The sequence below is a fragment of the Hippopotamus amphibius genome, chromosome 8 (assembly GCF_030028045.1).
Source record: "Hippopotamus amphibius kiboko isolate mHipAmp2 chromosome 8, mHipAmp2.hap2, whole genome shotgun sequence".
NCBI classification, from domain to species: Eukaryota; Metazoa; Chordata; class Mammalia; order Artiodactyla; family Hippopotamidae; genus Hippopotamus; species Hippopotamus amphibius.
Genome location: NC_080193.1, coordinates 93,092,909 through 93,116,684, shown reverse-complemented (window position 1 = coordinate 93,116,684; position 23,776 = coordinate 93,092,909). Strand labels below are relative to the sequence as shown.

The following is a 23,776-nucleotide window of genomic DNA, read 5'->3' as shown; positions in this document are numbered from 1 at the left end:
CCCGCCGGCCGGGCTCGCGCAGACGCCCGCGGGCGGAGGGCGGGCTGGCGGCGGCGGGCGGCGGGGCCCGGGGCGCGGGCGGGCGGACGTGCGCGCGCGCGCGCGTGTGTATGTATGCGGGGCCTGGGCTCCTGTGCGTGTGTGCGTGTGTGTATGTATGTGTGTGTGCGCGCGCGGGCTGGCGAGGGCGCGTGTGCGCGTGTCTGCGCGCTGGGCCGCTCGGCGCGCTCGGCAATCGATTACAGGACAAGTGCTGCCCCGGCGGCTCCGCGACGCGCGCACTCCCTCGCGCCCACCCGCGCGCCCGGCCGCGTCGCCCCTGGCCCGGCGGCCCCCCGGAGGGCGGACCCCGCCCGCAAAGGGGGGCGGGGGGGAGCCAGGTAACCCGCTTCCGAGAGTGCCCCGGCAGCCCCGGTCCACTCCCCGCAGTCGCAGTCAATCTCACGTTTTCTGACGGCTCGGGAGGAAGAATTGCAGCGGCGAGGGGAGGTGCATTTCGGCCTCGTGAAGTTTTCTTTCAAACTGGGATTTGTGGTGAGGCCGGGCGAAGGGAGCGGGACGGCGATGCCGGCGCGCGACGCGGAGCTCGGGGATCGGCGTCCTGGCCGGAGCCTGGCTGTGCGCGTGGACCCACCCACTCAGCTTCGAGATGAACTGTGCGGTGCGATTTCAGAAAGCAGCACCCGGTAGACCAGCACACGAATCGGGAGACAGGGGTCCCGGGGAATGGATTGAGAAGGAAAGTCAGGTCGGAGATGAAGCTCAACTCTTACTATTTTGAAAGTGCTTTGCAGTGCAAGTTTAAAATTAGACTGTCTACTTGCTTTTTCTCCCTCAGGCGGGTGGCACATCCACCGAAGTCAAAGCAATGGGTGAGGGTCCGAAAAGTTGTTAGGAGTAAAGTGTTGTCCATCAGTATCGTCAGTTGGTTATAGCACAGCTTTTGTATTTGGGAAGAACTTGATCTTCATGAGAAAAACAAATGCACGTTCTTTCTACAAACAGTCGCATTTAGCATCTTTCTTGACCCCATTTGCAAAAAGAGGGAATAGAGACTTCTATAATTAAAGGGAAAAGCAAAATGAAAGGAGCTGAAAATACTGAACTGTGTAGTCTGGGTGGCTTAAGTTTGAAAACACATGGAATTATCAGGACTGCCAAATAGCATTTCTGAGAAACCGTATCACAGATTGTGAAAAAAAATCAATGCTGAAAGAGTAGAAGCAGGCACTGTACTCCTACTCCTTTCAAGAATCCCAGAAGTAGTGGCAGAGGTTTTTTTTTCTGCTGAGGAAAGGGAGATGATACATTGAAAATAAAATCATCAGTTATGTTTTAAGCATCACTCTGAATGTCTGGGAAGTTTTGGATAATGTCTTTAGATTTGGGGACTGGGAAGGAATTTATTCACGGTGGTATACACTAAGCCATGGACATCATATGACTTGTATAACCTTGTATTTAAATTTTTAATGAATTTTTAAGAGTTTACTTCCTACGTTGGATTTATTAAACAACAATTGTACCAAGAGGCTTGTTTTTTAAATTATGGAAAATGGTAGTTGGTGCAGTGCTCCAAACAAGATTAACCAATTTTCGTTGGCTAGCAAATCATTTGAGCTCAGTTTGGCAACAACTTTATGACAATTTTAGGAACACCTGTGAGTCATATGTTGGTAAAGAAGGGTTTTCTTTAACCTGTCAATTATCCAAATAAAAGTAATTTTCCTGGGAAAGACCAAACATAGAACTCCACAAATCATTCTAATCATCCTAATAGAGAGCAAAGATTTCAGCCTAAAATTACCATAGAAAGTTGGAATGTTGTTCATAATATATAATTTCCCAATATACAAAGGGTAACGTAATTTCTCTAGACTGCCATAAATCCCCCCTAAAAATTAAGCCAAAGTGTTTAAGTATCTGCAAAGTTATGGAGGTTCTTAGAAAAGATGAATTAAAACATATTCAAAATTAAGATGAAGTATCTGGATAGCTCAAGCAATTAATTCTTTAGTAGAAGTGGATCCATTGTGAAGTCTTAAGGAATCACCCTCAAGTTCCCTACAACTGCCACAGTTGATATAGTCTTTACCCCGGCTGATGAGAGCTTAATTTAGCTCCCTTGAAAGCCTATCCTTTTCATGAGTTACTTTCATTGGCTCCCTAATCACCAGAGGCACACTCTCTCCCTCTAGTGGCTAAGTGTTCAGATACTTGACATTTTGTGGCCCTGCCTCCCCCAAAATTGGGAATTCGGGCAGGGGGCAATGGCTCCCAAATTCTAGAATGGCAAAGATCTTGTGACCACTTGTGGGAATTGGACCATTTGGGGAAACTTTTCCGTCTTCTTCACATCCTATGTTCCTTTCTGATTTGCAGATCATGGTATATCCAGCTCACCCCAAAGGAGTCAAAATCATGTTTACAGTGACTAGGGGTTGTGTTTCATCCTCTGTGGTCAAAGAATCGTGGCTCTGAAACTCACAGTTCCACTTTTGGGAAGAAACCTTTGTATAGCCTATAGAAATTCACTTTGTTAACAGATTTTCTCAACAGTGTTTTCATAGTGGTCAGAACATATCTGTATTTCCAGCCTTTACCATAACTGTGCACATTTTTAAAGTACTTTTATAGTTATACTGTGCATAAAAATGTATCCCCAGAAAGTGTAGTAGCATATTCCTTGGCTACTGTATTCAGTTGGTTAGTTAAATTTTCATTTTGGGAGCTGGGATGAGGAGGTAGAGAGAAACCATACCCCACCCCCGCCGTTTTTTCACATAGCTGGATCTTTCTCCTCCCGCCTGTCCCATTCTGTGAAAAATGTGCCTTCCCAGCATCAACCCCTACCTTAGTACTTGCACGTTTCCTTCATTATATATTGTGTAAATATGTTATTCATTTATTGAGTTTTTAAAAGAAAATCTGTCTCCCCCACTAGAATGTCATCTTTTTAAGGAAAGAGATTATGTCTGTCCTGCTAATTATTGTTTTCTCAGAAGTAGCACAGTATTTGGAAGGAGTTGGTACTCAGTAAACATTTTACTGAATGGATGAATTTGGAGCTAGTCACCTAGCTTCCATATGTTAAACTGTTTTCAAAGGCCAAAAAGTATAGGACATCAGAGATATACTTTATTCCATAAAGAATTTGGTCAAATCTTGGCTCATAAGTCATGTTACAAATAACCTCAACCTCTTATGATTCACGTGAAGAATGTGAATGCCTTGGTAGAAAATATAAAGTTTTACAAGTATGAATAGTAAAAGTGGTTAAAATAATTTTCAGTAAAATGCATTTATGTGACCCATCTGTTTTATAAACAAATTACTTCGTGTTAATACCTGATAGTTCATGAACCAGGCTGACTATCAAAGAATGCAAAGATTTAATTCTATAACTACTAAGTGCAATTAGCAAAAAAACATTTTTAAAAGGCAGTATAGCCAAAGGGAACATTATGGGGTATTAGTCTTGTTTTCTTCAGGTAGTTTATTTTATCTGTTTTAGATTTAAAAGCCCTAGTACCCTTTAAAGGAATTTGAATAAAAGTTCATTTTTGTTTATTCAGGCAATTAAGTTTATGTTTTTAAGTTTGGATTTTGTTTTTAGCAGAAGATAGGAAGGGACAATTTGAAACATTGCAGTACTTTCTTAATATCAAAGAAAAAATTTTTGGAAACTGAATATATACTTTTTTATTTAGATGGCCTTATTGTGCAAGATTTAGAACGTAATCACCCAGAGTAGGTGCCCTAAAATAAGTTGAATCCCTGAAAAAGCTAAGTTTACCAAGTACACATAGGCATAGTGTTTTAAAACTGATTACTTGTTTTATTTTTGTCAGGTGGTGGTGTTCTCTTTGAAGTGGTGTTCTCTTTTAAGCAGGATATGGAACAATGGTCTCACTTTCTCCTGTCGACCTAGATTGGCACCATAAAGAAGCAAGGAAGTCATAAATGGAACCATAGTTTCAAAGAAAGCATTCTGAGATACCCAATCCATTTCATAAGTAAGGTGTATTGAGACCTCCACACTTTGCCTCAGTGACTACATTGATAATCTGGGGTCTGTCCGGCTGGTGTGTAAGTCCCACGTGGTAGGGGTCTTCTCATTCCATCTACCTTGAACAAAAGTTTCTCTTTTAACAGTTCTTAACGGTGTCACTTGGCAATTAGATAAGGCTCTTGTGCAAATACCCATGTCCCTAGAAAAGGTAACATTATGACTTAAATTCACACTTTGATAGAATAATATCAGATTTCTTCTAGCAAGCACATTTTGATGTAGAGCAGATCATAAGCTATCTCTATCCCAAGTGAGAATTATAAATTGTGGGAGTTAAACTTAGACCGAGGCGGGTGAGGATTGGAGAGATTTCTGGAAAAAAATGAAAGCACACGTTTTTTTAAAATGTCATTAAAATCTTTCATAGTTGCTTTAAAATGCAGATGTGTTCAGCATTTGAGGAAATGAGTGCCATTAATGTAAAAATGAAGGAACTTTGAGTTGGGTCAAGTGCAGATAGATGATACTCAAAAGACAACTCTAAAAGGCATGAGGAAGAAGATTCTTCTAGGAAATCCTGAAATCATCAAACACAAAAAGTCTAATGAGGTTATTGGAAACCTCCAACTAAAATTTTAGTACAAGAAAAGAAAAAGATGATTCAACTTTTTGAAGACAGAGCTCACAAATAGAGGATAACAGTAAGAGGAGAACACATTGTCTCGTGAACATTACTTTTGATACAGCATAATAAACATCCTCTGGGAGTAGAAGGAAAATCAAAAGTGATCATTTGACTTTGGAATTGCAAGGTGAACATAGGGCCAACTAGCCTAAAGATCTATACACCGAAGGTTGGATTCTGCTGGAGATACCCACAGTCTAAAGCAGAGTGATGGCAGGTTGCATCTCAAGAGAAATATTTGGTAGTCAAACCAGTGCCAATAGCCATATGATCCTGATTTTTTTTTAATCCTGTGAAAAGCTCAGGGAATTAAATGCCCAGTGTTTGTGAGAAGACTCAACTCTTTGTAAACCAAAGTTCTTTCACAGCCCTGCAAAGTCTAATCATGTATTTAAACAATCCTATATAGACTGAAAAAAATAGAACTCATTAACAACAGAAAGAGAGGGAAAGAATCCAGAGATTCAACCTTCCTCCTTTTTATAGCCAGAGGGTGGCAACCTAGGGAATTAAAAGCCATGCAGAGATAGAAAGGGGGAGCTATTTCCTGCTTGATGGCTCTGAAAGAGGGTATGAAGTGTGGAAGGAGGGAAATGAATCAAAGAAAGGTCATTTACAGGTAGTAAAGTCAAATGTCACCTCCCCTAATTTTCATGACTTGTGGTTTAAAGAAAGGTTAGCTTAAAATAGAGGTTAGGTTGGCATTCTGAGCTGTCCCAAGACATGATATTTGGAGATGAGAATAATACCAATAGCATCTCTTCCCCCAGCAGCTATGCTCAGACTTCATAAAGGTACTGAAAACTTGACGTCATGTTGAGGTAACTAGACACCAGGGGAAGTCCCACTCAATAGACTAAGGATATCATCAAAAGTCCTATAAACCATATTCCAGAAACTGCTTCATTGGAAGACTGTCTTTCAAGTGTACTATTTTTGAGAAACAAATCCTCACGCATAATCTACAGCACTTTAAATTTTTTATTATAAATGTTTTTTATTTATATTCCACCTTGTTCTAGACTGGTTTAAGTTACCTTATGAAGATATATATTTACACTTATATAATTATTATATATAGTATTAAATGACATGTACATAAATGGTATTAAATTTAGAGGTGCAAGAAGAAACCAAAACATAAGTGAAAACATAAAATGAGAATACTACTAAAAAGTTACATATCATAATTCCCACCTAAACATTTCCTTAAGTCAGGCCACAAGATTTGTAGCTTTCTAGCAGCCCACTCAAAAACAGAACTAAACAAAACAAAGCAAACAAGCAAAGCCTACGCAGGTATATTCTTCACCACACCCATAAGAGAAAAACTGAGCAATTATTCAGCAGCAAAACAATTCTTTTAGATTCTAATAAAAAGGATACTGTGTAATGTAATGCAGCACTTTAGCTTGATGATACAACTAATTTCAACCAACTTGGGGTATCAGTGGGACTAGGAAAGCCATATGTAGTATTATTATCATCACTATAAGCATTGATTTTATGTCAGGCATCATAATCCCCACAGTCATTTTTAAAGAGAGGTAATATTAGCCCCATCTTTCACATGAAGAATTTGAAGCTTGGAGACATTGTTATCTAGTCCAGAATCCCACAATGTCAGAGCTGCACTTAAAGACATATTCTAAGTTCTAGAAACCCTATGGTAATTACCACTAAGCTACACTGTCTCCTTAATAACCAAATATATTTATCAATCATACGAGCCTGTTGATGTAGTTAAATCCAGCCCTTTTAGTAACATATTGTCTGATACTGAAACAGTTGAAAGGAAAACCGAATGTCCATGATGTTCTTAGAAGGTTATTCAAATGTGGTACCAGCATAGAAGTCTACCAAATCCAGTGCCTATTTGTGTGTGAAACTCGACCTATTGGATATCTAATACTTTAACATCAGATATTCATCTGTACCTACCTTGAGCACTTCTGAACAAGCAGATGACAGAACCACTGAGGGTAAATTAAAAGATAACTACTCTCTAAAGAATTAAGTAAAGAGATATAGGCAAGAACTTAGCTTTAAATTCTGGATCACCAAGTATATTTGCACATTTTGTTTCAAAGGGGATCATTTTTGATTTATTGCTCTAGGCAACATAAGCATCAAACTCCTCCCTTTTGTAGACTTACTTCACCTATATGTGCAAAGAACAAATGACTGACTTTCTGTGGCGAACATTGTGATTTTAAATAGTTATGGTATTTTTAAATGACATTTTGAATTTCAAGTAACAGGTTTTGTTTTAGTAGAGAGCAGCTCTTGGTTTATAGTAAAGGTCAATTTGGACATTTTGTTAGGACCCATTAAGTGAAGCCTGTGAGATTAGAATTTTTATCTCAGTTTTAACTTACAAGTACAGTGAATATTGGAGTAGACAAATAAAACTATACTATTTTAATTAATTTTTCCATCCCAGTTTGCATAGGTGTAAAATTTACATATTTCTTCTCTCAATAGCAGGTTTTTTTTTTTTTTTTCCAGCAAAACAAAGAAATAATACTTTTATTGGGGGAGATTTGCTTCAGGGCATTTTGAATAACCTGCCGTAATCCAGAAGAGCTTCCCCAAACATGGAATAGCCATCAAATGAAATGAACAAGGGTCTGGTATGTTCATAATATATTCTTAAAAATAGTTTAACATTTCCTAATATTTATTTTAGAGAATGAATGCTTAACAGAAAACTAGTTAAATATTTAAACAGGAACCATCTTTCTTCACAGTGTAATATGAATTAGAGAGGGGTACCCTACTTTCAAGTCTTTGGGAATATTGTCTTCAGAGATCATTCCTGATGTGGAGGTGGACACTGCAGGCTCTGAGACCTGGTACCATTAGGCAGATTCTCATACATAGAACCCTTCATCAATTCCAAACCCAACATTAGCAACTTTGTAATACTTTCACTCTCTATGTCATTTTCCTATGTGGAGGGAATAGAGGGCAATTATGTCTTTCTTTTACCAATAAATGATGTTTCTGGGATTTGTACAACCATGTCTTATGAGTTTAGACATTTTTAGTTATTCTTTCTAAGAACAATAGTGCACCTATGAACTTGAATTTCTGCAACCCCACATGCCTAAAGGCCAGACCCTGAACAATGAGGCTCCCTGAGGCCTTGCCATTGTGCACATGACCTTTGTCCTCTAGCCAGACTTCTCTCCTGACCCTTCAGACTTCTCTCCAGACTCAACCTTTTGCTTGTTTTAGAACCTCAATGGATATCCAGCCTCAGTCAGGCCAGCTTGCTTATGGAGATTCATGAGGGACAGCAGCATTTTTGAGATAAGCCGTCTAAATGGTACCATTCAGAAATCTGAGAGGGAAACCAGGAGATCTAAGAAAGAGAGAGAAAGAAATTAACAGCAACAAATGCTGCCTGTAGTGATGACAGCAAAAAACAGGTCAGTGTTGAGAGAATAAGAAGTGAGGGAGGAGAGGCTGTGAGTATGGAGCAAAAATATCCGTGAGTTTAGCTATAAAAGGAAAGGTAGAGGCTAGTAGCTGGAGGCTAGTAGCTGGAGGAGGATGCAGAGCTGAGAAAAGTTGTTTGTTTTGTTTTGTTTTGTGTGTGAGACTTCAGCATCCCTCAGTGCTGATGAGAGACTGTCAATAGCAACTTAGAGATTGAAGATAGAAGCAAGCTGGGGAAGTGACATCCCTGAGGGGACAGGAAAAAAAATATCCAGAGCGCACGTGAAATAATTATCTCCAGATAGGGAGGAGATAACACCTCATACTTAAGGGAAGCAAGAAAGGATGGATGCAGATGCAGGTAAGTTCCTTAGTTTACATGATGGGAAGTTGGGGAGGGTTTGAAGCAGGTATCAATGTTATTTACTGAGAGTGAAAGGAAAAGTGACTGGATTCAAAGTTTAGAAAGTGTAAGCTTGAAATAGTTGCTATGAAGGATATGGGGAAGGCTAACTGAAAAAGTATGGAAAATTGATAGGCAGAATAGAGGAACCAGTTGAGACTGGTGACCACAAATAAGTCAGCAATATGCTCCATGCTGTAACTACAGCCGGGCTTACAGCCCAGGTATAATATGGAAACAAAATGAACCACAAGATGTATCCAGTGTAGAAATTTCCCAGGTAGGGAGCTGGAAGACACTGGATCAAAGAAGTTGAATTTAATTAAAAGAAATAGATTGAGTAAACTATACAGAGAAGGATACTAACAGATCAGGTACTGACCAATAGAGCAAAGTAGAGCAATACAGAGATCTTGGATTCCAGTGAGGTTGAATAACTTGTATAAGAGGAAATACTGAGTGGGACTTCACTGGTGGCGCAGTGGTTAAGAATCTGCCTGCCAATGCAGTGGACATGGGTTTGAGCCCAGGGCCAGGAAGATCCTAGATGCCAAGGAGCAACTAAGCCCATGTGCCACAACTACTGAGCCCACGTGCCACAACTACTGAAGCCCGTGAGCCTGGAGCCCATGCTCCACAACAAGAGAAGCCACAGCAATGAGAAGCCTGCGTACAGCAATGAAGACCCAACGCAGCCAAAAATAAATAAATAAATAAATAGGAAACACTGAGTGAGACATATATAAGTATGGAGGACTGTGAAGAGAAATTTGATATCTCTGGTGGAGAACAAGTTACCAAGATCCAGACTGGAGTTTGGGAAGTCATGGACTCTTGGAGTTGGATTATCAGAAAAGTGATAGGATAATCAGGAGATTATCTTGGGTCCTGGGAGAATCGAGGAAGATACTGAACTAGGTGCTGAAGTCTGTAAAGACTGAGTCCCTGAGAGGCGGCTGATAAATAACAACAAGGAGGAAAGACAGTGAAGAGGTAGCAGGAAAGAAGGAGCATCAGAGGAAACGGAGTTTCATACAGAAGTGTAAATATCCTTAAAAAATGGCTTTGGATGGTATGGAGGATGCTGACCCCAGATTCTGCTCCTGAACTAGGTGTATGATAGGAAAATGAGAGGCCTTCACTGGAGACGACTATAGTTAGGGTGACCATATATCATCTGGTTTGCCAATAACAACTCTGGTTTACACCTGTGGTCCTGACACAATTATTAATAGTGCCATCTTTTACTTTTGAAAGTGTCCCGGTTTCTACGTTGTGACATCTTCACCCTGCCTTAAAGAGGAGTAGTGGCCCCAAGGAAAAGCTCCTTCATTTAAGAAATACATTATTTTTAAATAAATGAGAAAATATAGTATGGATTTGCTTGTTTTGTTTTGTTTTGTTTTGCTTGAGAGAAGAGTGCCAGGGATCATAATAAGAAAGTTTTAGAAGGGATGGGGCAATGGGATATTGAATCAGAGGAGAGGAGATACCAAGTAGTATTTGAATTGAGAGTACAAAGAGATGAGTTGATCACTGACTGGAACTACCATCTCCATTTCAATATTCTTACCAATTTTCTGACTCCTTTAATGTGGAATCACGTGGACAACTAGGCCTTCAGAAATTAAATATGCTTATTATCTGTATCTTTATTTTGTGGCCAGAGATTGTAGCAGTTATTGTATTACAAGGTGAAAGATTCAAGTAGTAGGACTTTACAAACATTTAACATTGTGCAAATTCCTACAGATTATTGTCATAAAATGGCTTTTAATTGGGATGATAGCTCCTAACACTTGCTTCCCCTTGTACTTACATTTTGAGATTCTTTCCTCTGAACTTTGAGAGATTTAGCTTTCTCTCCGCCAACTCAACTCCATTACTTCCTTCAAAATCAGGGTTTGAAAACAAGGCAGCTAAAGGTCTCTGGAACATATGAAGCCTGGTTTATTCATCAAAGTCACTAGATTTTGCCAAGCATTATACACTGAGAACTGATGGTGAAAGGGTTAGAGAGCTTAAGTCAGATGACAATAGCAAAAAGCAAATAGGAATTAACAACCTTGCTAAAAGCAAAATATTCTCTTTTTTTTTGCAGATTATTTCTTTTTCCTTTTTTAAAAAATATTTATTTATTTATTTATTTATTTGGTTGCACCAGGTCTTAGTTGAGACAGGCAGGCTGCTTAGTTTTGGCATGTGAACTTTTAGTTGTGGCATGCATGTGGGACCTAGTTCCCTGACCAGGGATGGAACCCAGCCCCCCTGCATTGGGAGCATGGAGTCTTAACCACTGCGCCACCAGGGAAGTCCCAAGCAAAACATTCTGTATCTAGTCACAGCCATAGGCTAAAATGCACCTTCAAAAACCAATATAAGGTGTAACCAAAATAGAATTGAAGACTCTTTTTTTTTTAAAAAAAAAAAAAAAAAGAACCAGTCCTACTTTCGTTAAACACAGAAATCCCCATTACAGCATCTTCATAGGAGACCTTTAAGTCATTGAGGTCATTTGTGTTTAAGTCCACACGTAATATATGGTAATACAACTGAGGCACAAAGCTTGTCAATGTAGCTTACGGAAATATAGACAAAGCCACTTCCTTGAGCTGTAGACATTCTTCAATCAGCATGATAAATAAATATGTAAGTTAAAAGGAGTGGGTTCTTTTTCACTTTCTAAAAATATTCATTCCAATTTACAAATAGACTCTCCATAGGAATCCTTAAAGTAGAAAGCTTGCAGCATTGATTTCAATTATGAATCATGTATTTAAAAATCTATGCACAGTTTTTCGGAATTACCTCATGATAAGAAATCAGCCTCACTACCTAAAACTGTGATTCACAAATGTTTTCTGTTTGTAAGCCATACACACATTTAATGTATTCCTATTTAGTTACATCTTTTCATTGCATGAGAAAATTCTAAGCTGGACTCCCACGCTCCCCTCAGCTTCCCACTCCACTCTAGAGGAATATCAGAGTATTGGAAGTGTTGTAGCATTTTGAAAAATATTTCCTATAACAGTGTCTTTCAAATGTCAGGTTGTAACCTATTAGTGGGCCATGTATGTAGAGCATCATAACCAGCATATTTTTTAAAAAATGAAAGGATGGAATATAGTGACCAAAGGTTCTTCTACTGCTACTGAAGGAAAGAATGAATGCTTTGAAAAGGCCAAAATTAACTAAATATGTGTGCTTTTATCATTAAATACTAAAAACAGTTAAGGTCACTGGTTTCAGGTGAACTTGCAGGTTAGTTTAGCCACACCTTATCTTAGATGATTGAGAGTAGCCACCACTGGTCTTCTACATTTTTTTGATTTATCAGTTGGAAAACAGAAGTTCTGTTCAAGACTGATTTCTGGTTACTGTTAGAAGTTGGTTATTGATTGATCCCCCAATACTTCCAAAAAGAATTTGAATTAGTAAATCCAGAGAACAGTAAGATGAAAACCTGTATAAAACATATCGATCCCAAACCACATGTACACGCTGCTATATTTAAAATGGATAACCAACACGGACCTACTGTATAGCACAGGGAACTCTGCTCACTGTTATGTGGCAGCCTGGATGGGAGGGGAGTTTGGGGGAGAATGGATACATGTATATGTATGGCTGAGTCCCTTTGCTGTGCACCTGAAACTATCACAGCATTGTTAATCAGCTATACTCCAATATAAAAAAGAAGAAAGAAAGACAACCTATATATAACATAAAAGAAAGCAAAGGGGCAAGAAAAAGTATCAAGAAATTCTGGTTCCAAAAAAGCTGCAATTGAACTCAGTGCTTACTTCTGAATTCATAGTAATCAGGCAAAAGAGGAAACATACTATAGGTTACATAGACCAGTTATCTAGGAAGCTGTGAAATCATCAGCCCAAACACACAAAATTTCCCAGCTCAGTGGGCCAGGATGAATTTGACCCAGCTGATACTGACAAAAGTGCTATTGGTGGTACAATCATCAAGAAGGCCTAGGTTCAAGTCCCAACTCTGTCACTTATTGTGTTACTTAACAGTTGGACACGTTTCTTAATCTCTGTCTCCTCATCTGTTAAAAGTGGATAGTAATAATATAACTTAACTCATAAGTTTTTTTAAAAAATAAGGATTAAATGATGTAATATTTGTAACTGATCAAATCAAGGCAGAGACTAGCTCTGCTACATGGTAAGGGTTATATTGTGTTTCTTTACTTAATTAAGCAAGCAAATATTTTGAATGGCAGTTTTGCAAAGGACATGCTTAAATCAGTGTGATTGCAGTTAGTGCAGTTAATTATTGTAGTGGCCTTAAAGCTGACCATTGCTCTGCACCTTATGTTTCTATTGATTTCCTTCCCAATATTTTTATCTCTTTCCATTTTTAAAGAAAAATCAGAAAAATAAACATATTCTCTGCCACATGGGTCAGAATACCCACATCTCGTGCTTGTTCTTCAAAATGTCATACACCTAATAAAATATGTCAGGTTCAGATTTTTTTGTACAGACCTCAGCCAACTGAAAATTAGAGCATCTGTGTCATTGCCTAGAAAAACATCACCTAGCAACAAACAGCTAAACTCACCCATACTCATGTCAGGAATGAAAAGGGAGATACAAATTATCTCCCTTAAAGACTAAAAACTATACGGTTTTTGTTTGTTTTCCCTTGTTGGGAGTCTTTAAAATGGAAAATTTTGAATTGAGCATTTTTAATGAAATCAAAGGTACAAAAAATCTATAGACGAAAAATTTCATGTTTGAAAAGATAACATATTCAATCACACCTTATTCATAAGCTGCTTTAGTTATATTGAATCATTAAATCACATTTTTTATTTGTGCCCCTGATCTATGTTGCTACCATACGTTGCAAATACATGCCTTGAAATTTCATTTAGGTTAACTTACTTAGCATCTACTGTCTACTATTGACATCAATAATGTTATCATTTAGCTCACAATAAAATATATCTTTCATGCATGTGTATCTTATTACTCTATTAGAGCAATTTTAGAGAAAGACTGGATTGTTTTCTTTGGAACATCCTTATTTCTTACTACAGTGATTTACACAGATTTGGTATTATCCTTGTTAATAAAAATTATCATAGAGATGGAATCCTTCATTGATAAAGTTGTATAAAATACTCCAATGCTGCCTAGTGATTTGTTCCTTCAAAAGCACTATTAATGCAATTTCCTTTTCCTTTTTCTATTTTCAAATATCTATGCCTTTTTAAAAATTTAGGCCTTTGAACTTTGGCTAAATCAACTAAGCTACTATTGCCTTTTGCAGGTATTAAATAAACATCTCTTTGGTTCTCCGAAATCTTTGCAGTTTATAAAAGGCCTCTCAAGTGTCTTTAGGCCTCTTTTTTAGAAGTTATATCATATAATTTCAGTTCTCACTGTACACCTCTTTTTAGTCCTCTTTTTTAGAGGTTATATTATCATAGTATTTCAGTTAACACTGTACACCTCAAACATTGGTGTCAATTTAGAGTACTGTATTCATATTATGTACTTTTTAAAAAGTGAGCTTATGTCTTAAAATAGTATATGACTTCACTATGATCACAGAACTAAAACTAGGATTAAAGTCTAGCTTTCAAAAACACCTGTTATTTATTCTCAATTTCTTTTAACTCAGGCTAGAGAACATGGTGAACTTTTAATTTTTAATCTTTAATTTTTCTTTTTCTTTTATGTCACTCTAGTATTTTTATTTCTCAATAAAACTGACACATTTAATTTTCATTTGAATGAAAATAAAAAGTTACTTTGCACATTAAATTGAAAGTAAAATTAAAGGTATATGCTACCACTTAATGGTAATGCAGATATATAGCTCAATATATCTTAGTCTTATCTTTATGTTTTCATTTAAAAGATTGTTTTACAGTAGATTTCTTTAGGAACAATACATTTTAAGAGTTGTCAGAATTATTAGTTTATCTCCTTTCCACTCAGCTCATTTCTCTTATTTAGCTATATAAGAATTAAAAAATTTTTATTGGCAAATCCATGCTCCAAGTTGGATGGAGAGTTTTTTTATTGCAAGGAATGAAAACTTTATTATAATTAATTCATTTTTATTATTTAAACTTTGATTAATTCTAAGAAATATTTGAGGTTACTGTGGGAATCTGATTTGAGAATCTGAAGAATTAACTTGGGAGGGTATCAATGACCACCAAGGTACAGGAGTAAATTCAAAGTGACGTAATGAAAGCAGTGTAATATATTTTGACACAACTCATTCATTTGATATATTATTTATCCTATCTATGTATTTCAGGAGGTCATAGCCATAAACGTTGAATATCCTTTTTAAAAATCTCTAATAATTGGAATGAAATTAATTGTGATGTGAATAATAAAATTGTAAAAATTATTATAGCTTGCAGATTATTAATTGTTACCGAGCTCTGATTCTTTACTAAAAGTTGATATGTTACCCATCTCCATAGACAGAATAATGTGTGTTCTAGAAAAATTATCCAATGTATCTTATAATAAAAGCCAGATCTTTTCAATAGAATTAAAAATATTGCTCAGTTTTATTTTTAACACAACAGTTTTTATCGAGACTTATCTAGCTAAATACAATAACAACAATAGGGGAAAAATCAGAATCTCCCTCATTACCTGCTTCTCTAATTATGTATGCATAAAGTATGCTTGATGCCTTTGAAAAGAGAGATTGTACAACTTGAATACTAATTTTGTGAGTACTGTAATTTCACGTCTGCTATCCATGTTCAAGCTGGTTGTGCTTTGAGGAGCAGCTGAAGCTTTATGGAAAACTTTGTAAAACATTCTATTTAGATGCAATTCTTTTCCTTTGCATTATGTACTCTGGGTGTTTTTCTTCCTTTGTATTTTATTTTGAGAACATTTGTATGAAAACACGATCTTTGTTTCTTACAAGCACATCTGCTCTTGCTGCTTATAGACTATGAGAAGTCATCATCCTCTGTGACATCATAAGCATTTCCATGGCAACCCATTGGGCTTATTTTTTTTTTAATATAATAAAAAGTTACAGACTGTCAGCAGTAGCAGTGTTGATCTCAAAACAGATACATAATAACTTCCCAGGTTTCTGCACCCACTGCCTGTGGCCTGTTCATTGCAAAGCACCAAAGCTTTAGCCTATTGCATTTAATTCCCTTAAAGTCCATGAGACTGTCAATTCCGATTAACCACAATTTAGTGAAAGCATAGGATGCTTGAAGAAACAAATTCTAAGTGACCAACTGTATTGTACATAGCTTGGCTGCTATTAGTTCAAAGAGGGAGGAAATACATGACACCTTGTGTTTTATGTTCTACAGTAAATAATGATATTGATTTGAATAACAGTTGGAAGGATCTTGAAGCCCTTTACTTGAAATGATTATATGAACAGTCTCTACATCCACTCAGCCACTTCACTGCTGTCACGACTGTGATGAAATGTGGCTGTGAGAGACCTCAGAACATAATCATTTGGATTGCGAGTCAAGGCTACTAAAAAGGACTGGAACTAGCAAAAGATTGGGGCACTTTCTACTACATCAATATCTGTCAAAGTTAAGTTTTAGTCACAATAACCAGGCAATCCATGAGAAAATATTTATTGAGTACTTGCTATGTGCGTAGCACATTTAAGGTAGTGCACACACAATCCCTGACCTCCCAAGTCCTTCCCTGAGATTAGTCTGATTAATAGCATCAACATTTTTTTCCCCAGCACTACTTAGTTTTGAGTTAAACCCTTTCCCCTTTTATTTAAAGTCCCATTTTATTTTAAAAAGTGTACATGTTTGAAATGAACCACAGCAGTTCAGGATAGATGGTGAACTGAGCCCAAATAAGCTGTTCTGTGTTGAATGCTAAGGAAATTTGGAGAGAGAGGGCTCAGAGGCAGCTGCTGTTTGGGTGCACTTGGACTCAGAATGGCAGCAATAGGATACATGATCCTGGGTCTGGAGCAAGTGTCAGTTATACTGGTAGCAAACACAAATATCGTGAGTCTGAAGATAGGTCAGGAATGAGAAGATGGGCACAAGTACTAAGGACAAAGCATCCAAGTCAAGGGAAGAAGGCCTAGGGGATCTATCTATGCAGAGGCAGGGCAGGTGTTCAACAGAGGTCATAGCAGCAGGCAAATGGTAGGGGTCTAAGTAGTGGAGCGGGCACTAGTATAGAGGCCCAAGAGCATGAGCCAGGGACCCAGTCCAGCAAGACTGAGCTCAGACATAGGAGAGCCTTTCCCTGTGGTGCCAGGGGACAAGGCAGGAACCAATTGAAGAGGGTCTAAAATGTGAAACGTCCCAATGAGTTGAGTATGGTTTTTGCATATATCCATACATTTATTTACTTATTCATTGGTTCTGTGACAAACACTCTATTAGACATAGGAGTTAATAAAGCTGACAGCGCTGACCTTATGAAACAGATTATACTGGATGAAGCAGATGATGAAAAATTCAGCAAATAAATGTGTAATTAAAATCTGTGCTACATGTCATGAAAGACATAAACAGGTGTCATAATAAGGAATAAAGAAGTGGGGGCGGGGAGGTGCTACTTAGGTATCACTGAAGGCCTCTCAGAAAATATACATCTCACTGATTTTTAAACAAATCTTCTTGAGCCTAGCCCTCATCCGCCTGCACTATGGCCTACCAGCATTAAAACTACAGCCATTTAGCATGCACATCCATGGTTCGTTCTACTCCCAGATTTTGTAATCAGCCAGTGGCCTCTTGTACCCAATGATTCCCCGTGACCAAAATCTCCCTCACATCCCCGAATTGACCCGTGTATCTGTCCAGTCTCCAAGATTAGCTGACAACCTGATTTCTCTTATTGCCACTTAAACCCCCATGATGATAAGTGCCTGTTAAAAATAGCCTATTATGAGGATAGAAGTTTCTTCTATTCCGAAGAGGCTAACATAATAAACAAGCCCAAATATCTCTGAGGCTTAACACGTTAGAAGTTCACCTGTTGCTCAAAGCATTTGATGAGATTCAGGACCTTTCCAAATTTGCTCAGTCATCCCATTGGGGGATTGGAGGCCTCTACTGACTCCTCTGCTTTTCCCTGGCAAACAAGGGAAGGAAGAGAGCAGAGGATCACGGGGAAAGTTTCTATGGGCCAGGCACAGAACTATTGGTCATCCCTCTGCCCACATTGCAACGGACATATCTCAGGTATTCCATGGCATATCTAACTATAGAGAAGGCTGGGAAATGTGGTCTAACTGTGTGTACTGAAGGAAGAAAGAGATAGGTTTTGGTGAGTACAAAATGTGTCTTAACAAAAAGTTCATTTCACTCTTTTCCCCACACAAAGAGCTTACTCATTCTCTAACTGAGCTCATTGAAGGCCCCATCCATTCACTGAAAGACCATGCTTTGATTGAACCAAAACTTGCTTTGAATCCAGAAATAAGGCAATGGCATTCTAAGAAATAGGAAAGACCAAGGAACATTATTAGTATATCCTTTTCTCTTGTGCTGTCTTTCCCTGTGTTAGCCAACCACTTATACAAAAATGATGCCATAGAAGGAAAGGGAAAGACAGAGCAACCGTAGTTCCTTCTTTCCTTCCTTCCTTACTCACCAGTGAGCCAAAGGTACAGAGTATTGAAAGAATGTGCACATGTGGATAAGCAAAATAAAAACAGTCGAATTCATAATGTGCAGCATTTCCACTGTTGTGGAAACAACCAAATGCATACACATGTTCGAGCCACAAAATAAGAATTGTGTAATTTTGGTAATTTCACATGAGTTAATGTTCTCATATTTACATTTAAAATTGGTATTGTACAATATAGAGATGAATAGTAAAATTAAATACTTATTTAGAATGACATTAAGTAGCAAATACAAAATACCATAAGTCAAAACATGCTGTAAAAGAAAGGATAAGCTTTTATATTTTAGTAACTTTAATAGCAACTTTTCCCTGGCACCCCACATTTTTATTTTGCCCTGGGCTCTGCAAATTATGTAGACTTCCCTGGGTCCAGTGAGCTACGTCCTTGCCTCAGTGTAACTGCAATTAAAGCTTCTAGTCAGAAAAGGGCGGAGTAGGATACACACAGCAGTCAATGACCCATAGAAATACTCATCCTTCTAGGTAGGCACTGTGAAGGGCGACCGCCCAAAATGCAGATAGTTTCTTGTTCTGTCCCTGATTCTGCTTTCTGTGACCCTTGGCTCCTCTCTCTGAGAGCTTCTTCCTTAACCATTATCCTCCGCAGAAATATCTGAGATGGTTGTTGAGGAGTGTCCCCTCCTTGTGGATTGTGAAGGTTTCATATCTCTCTTCTTGTCTAAGGGTGGTTTTCAGGACTTTTTTAGCCCTGGCTCAAGGTTTGCTTGGTTCTACAATTTCTATTTTATTTTATTTTTTATGCCTGTATGAGATGGATGCTCATTAAATTACTGTGGTAATCATTTCATGATGTAAATCAAATCATTATGCTACATATCTTAAACTCATGTAGTGTTATATGTCAATTATATCTCAATAAAACTGGAAGAAAAAGAAAGGATATAGCAATGTTTTAAAGAAACCAAGGGGAGGGATGCAGCTGCTTCCAGGAAAGACTAGAACCAAATTGTTGAGAGCCCAGACAATACTTTGTCTCCATCTCGCCAATCTCTCTTCTCTGCTTGTCCACTTCAGTCTTCTCTCTAGGACAGCTTCCTTTGCTTCTCAGGCTTCAGAATGTAGTTGCCCCCAACACGTGAGTTAATCCCACATAGGCTTAGTTGCACAAAGAAACTGAATATCTCTAGAATCCCAAATATTTTACTCCTACTTAAATTTTTTTTTTCTTCAATAGCAAAAAGATTCTTCTGATTCAAAAAAGGTACAATGAAAAATCTCTCCAACCTCTTTCCTCTGGCTACTCAGTTGCCTTTCTCAAGGGCAACCAATGGTACCAGTTTGTTCCATCTCCTTCCAGAAAAATTTTTTGTGTATGTGATAAAATACATCTATCTATCATCTATCTATCTATCTATCTATTTATCTATTTATCTATCTATATCTATCTATCTATCTATCTATCTATCTATCTATCTATCTATCTATCATCTATCTATATCTATCTAGCTAGCTAGCTAGCTAGCTATCTATCATCTATCTATCTATCTATCTCTCTATCTATCTATCTATCATCTCTCTCTCTCTCTCTCTCTCTATCTACCTACCTATCTATTCTCCTCTTCCCATTTTTTTACACTAATGGCAATATACCATACACACATTTTTTTCACTGAGCAATTTATCCTAGAGATTGTACAATGTCAGCACTCAGTGCCGAATTTAAATTATAGGATCCGAATTTATGATTTCTGAAAAAAAATTTTTTAGTAAATTTCTGATCTGTTTGCTTCGAGGTAGTTCCATGTCCCATGTTTTTGTTTGTTTGTTTTTTTACTAGACATAGTTATTAAACTTGCTTTATTCTTGGTTTCCTGGTCCCCATGTTTTTCCTTCAGTTTAAGGGTAGGTACCTTAAGGCAATCAACAGCAATAAGCCATGGTGGAAAAGACCCTCTCTTAATCTGATGTTTACTAAAGGACTGAGTTGTTTGCAAAATCTCACTGGTCCTTTGTCATTCAGGGCTGTTTTTTACTTCAGATCCCAAGGCAATCAGCTTTTCAACCATGGAAGGGCCTTGACCCCTAAACTTTCTACTCTTGCCATCCTTCACTGAAAAATCAGCCCTAACTTACCTGAATGCATGTCTTTCTTGCTGAGATAAGTGGCCAACCAAGTATCGCACTGAAAGTTCCAACCACTTTCCCTAGAGCTACAGGATCAGTAGCCTGTGGTCAGCTTTCCAAGTTCTCCCATGACAGCCTTATGAAAATGTGCTGAGGCACAGCAGAACTCTCCAGACATCCAGGCTGCTGTAGTATATCTTCACCTTCTGCTGGCCAGTCACTAAACCAATGCCACTTATTTTGGGATTTTGTTACAACAGCAGAACATTTCAAGGTACCAATTTCTGTTCTTATCTGGATAGAATAGCTGCAGTAACTGAACACTAAAATCTTAGTGCCTTCATATACTAAAGCTTATTTTTGTTCATATAGCACATTACTGTAGGCTTATGAGGAGTGACATACCACTCAGTGATTAAGAGAACTAGGTTCCTTCCATTTTAAATTATTTTATATTGCGTTCCCAAAACTTATATTTTTGAAAATCTTGGTTTGAAACTTGTTGAAGCAATTAAATAGTTTGTTTAGAAGTTCAGTTTATTTTAATACTTATGTTTAATGGCTATCACATCTGAAAAAGACCCCTCACAATCAGAGGTAGAGCTGAATGGAAGAAATATATATTTGCCTGCACTAAAAAAAAAGTTAAGATACTCAGTTTTCAATTCTGTTCTCAAATTCACACAAAGATTTTGTTGAAATTTGACTTCTAAATTTAAATTTCCATCTTCCTTCTTGTCAATTAGTGGTTCTTACAAAGCAATCAAGAGACTGACTATTTTAATTTTGACAAATGCACTTAAAACTCATGGAAATATTTTTAAGCAAGTCAGAAAATTCTATTTTTAAATTTTTTAGGTATGAGGATATGAGAAGTATTTTTAAAGTTGGCAGATTTATTTACATTATTTAAGCTCCAAAAAAAATTATAATAGAAATCATTCTAAAAATTCCTTTTCCAAATGTGGCCTCTGTAGCATGAGCTTTTTTGAAAACATGATTACTATTTTATTCATTGTGAAAACATTACCTCTACCATGCAGGAACTGGTGATTTATATTTTTGCCAGTGTTTATGCGTCAAAGGAGCCCTTGGGTGTAGCCCATTGAAGTCAGGCAGAGGAGAGTATGAAGGGGTGAAAGAGTAGATCTAGAGGAGCCAATGAAAGATATCTGGCACACCCATAAAACCAGTTACTTGTATGCCTGTGAACTGAAAGAGAATGAAAGTGAATGAATGAATGAGAGTACCAATGACAAGCCCTCCAGCTGTGGAATTCCTACACTTCCCTCAGAAAACTTCATATTATCATATATGATACAGACTGTTGGAGTCTCTAATGGGGCCTCTTCTCTAAACAAATTGAGAAATAAAATGACATGTAGTATATGAAGACATATTACCATTTTTATGACTAAAAATCTAGCTTAGAGAATGGAACTTAATCTGGGATCCAAATGGGCCCGCTAATGGGACCCCACAATGAGCAGACTTACCTATTCAGTCTAGGCTTTGCTGGAATGGCGCAGGCCTCCCAAGAGAGAAGACCGCTCAGGTAACATTGACAACATTGGGTCAGAGGGGTGGAGAGACTAAGAATTTGCCCAGAAAAGTACTTTCTGATAGAAGCAATGTGTGAGAAAACAATGTTCCCTTCTACTGAAGATCACTTAAATAGATCTAGTGAGGTGCCAGGGTCAACTCATGTATATTAAATATCAGTAAATTTTGATGGATTTCTTTTTCGATAAAAATACATACAAGTTCAAATGTTTTCTTCCTTTAATGCCAAGAAATTTTTCTGCAGATCCCTAAGGGTATGCATATACCACTTTGGAAACCACTGGGTTAAAGACTTCTCTGTTGGACCACTGTTGGCCAGTTTAGTCCTAGCTCAGTTCCTGGCAAACATCCTGGCCAAAGGCAGGAAGAATTTCACACTTTGTGCTTAGTTTGCCTCTAATACTACTTTGACACTCATCTAGATGTACCAGAATCAGGTTTAGCCCCAGTCCCACTCGTAGCCAAGCTTCAGGCCCATCTTCCACTGAACATCTTCTTTGGCTTTTTGTGGATAGCTCAGCATCAGCCCGTCAGCACCGCTCAGCTCTAAGCTGAGTGCTATTGACAGGACGTCAGCCTTATGATTATATATGAAGGACAACATGTTATGTCAATGCGCTTTAGTCTTTCTTTAATCTGGTATGAAAGTTAGAATGGCTCATTTTTTTATCTGCTTGAGTTTTGGCAAATCAAGCAAGAGGTTTTAAAAAGAGAAAGAAGAAACATAATATAGTTTATACAATGAATAGGATTTTAGGTTCCTACCCAATGGCTTTGTAATAAGAAGAGAATCCTCTAAAGAGGATCAAAAAAACTAAAAAGGGAGACAAATGACATCTGTAACTTTCTTCTATCTTTTGACAGGAACCATCTTTTAAATAAACTTTTAATTTAAGCACGGTTTTAGATTTATGGAAAAATAGTTGCAAAGATAGTATAAAAAGTGGACTGTATAAATTCTCACCCAGTCCCAAACCCATTAAAAATTTTTTTTGTTTGTTTATTTGATTATATTGGTTTTCTTTTTCTTTTTTGAAATTATGTGCATTTAATGCTTCAACAGATCACGGCAATAATTCCAATATTTGTGTAAGGAGATACCACTGCTATATTCTAGGGATTTAAGGTAATGAAAACACCATGCTTAGTTAGAATTCAGAGCTATGACCTCTGGCCTTCTTAAGCAGATTTAGGAGAGTTTAAAACTGTCCCTCTGGGCAAATATTTTAGGAGCTGATGAGCATTCAACTTCACTTAAGATACAGCTAGTCATCAGTTACACCCAAGAGACGGATAATTTCTATTTACTGCTTAATGATAGTGAACCTGGAGCCTACTGGAGTTCTTTGTCAGCCCCAGCACAAGAAAGGAGAGTCATTTTGGAGAGTGGACCAATCTTTGAAAGACTAATCTTTTGAAGAATTTGCAGTAGAAGCTTGCTGTCCAATAGCCCAAAGAGGAGAATGAATGAACTCAAAATGAGGAAGTGTCATTGCCCCTTTGCCACTCAAACCTCATGCCTTTAAAATATAAACTACTTGGGGGCAGAGGTCCTGATTCTCCATATAGAAATTGTGCCTGACACACAGTGGCAGTCAATAGGTATTTGTTGATCAACTCTGAAGAAACTTGGCGATACTTACTCTGTGCATACATTACCAAATATAATATAGCGAGTGGGAAGCAACTGCATGACACAGGGAGATCAACTCGATGACTGGTGATGACCTAGGGGGGTTGGATAGGGAGGGTGGGAGGGAGGCTTAAGTGGGAGGGGATATGGGGATATATGTATAAATACAGCTGATTTGCTTTGTTGTACAGTGGAAACTGGCACAACAGTGTGAAGCTATTATACTCCAATAAAGATCGAAAGAAAAAAAAGAAGAGGCTACTGAATCGCCAACATAAGAGAGGAGCCTTAGAAG

The 23,776-nt window shown here is 37.9% G+C and overlaps 1 protein-coding gene across 3 annotated transcripts in view; it reads right to left on the bottom strand.

Moving 5' to 3' along the window:
• IKZF2 (IKAROS family zinc finger 2) overlaps window positions 1-1,037 on the bottom strand; it is a 164,131-nt gene extending 163,094 nt beyond the window's left edge. For 2 of the 3 annotated variants that reach the window (XM_057744949.1, XM_057744951.1), the window contains exon 1: window positions 446-1,037. The gene's annotated coding sequence lies outside the window, so the exon portion shown is untranslated. The remainder of the gene's footprint in view (window positions 1-445) is intronic. The other variant, XM_057744943.1, reaches the window with a different exon arrangement.
• Window positions 1,038-23,776: the final 22,739 nt, after the last annotated feature.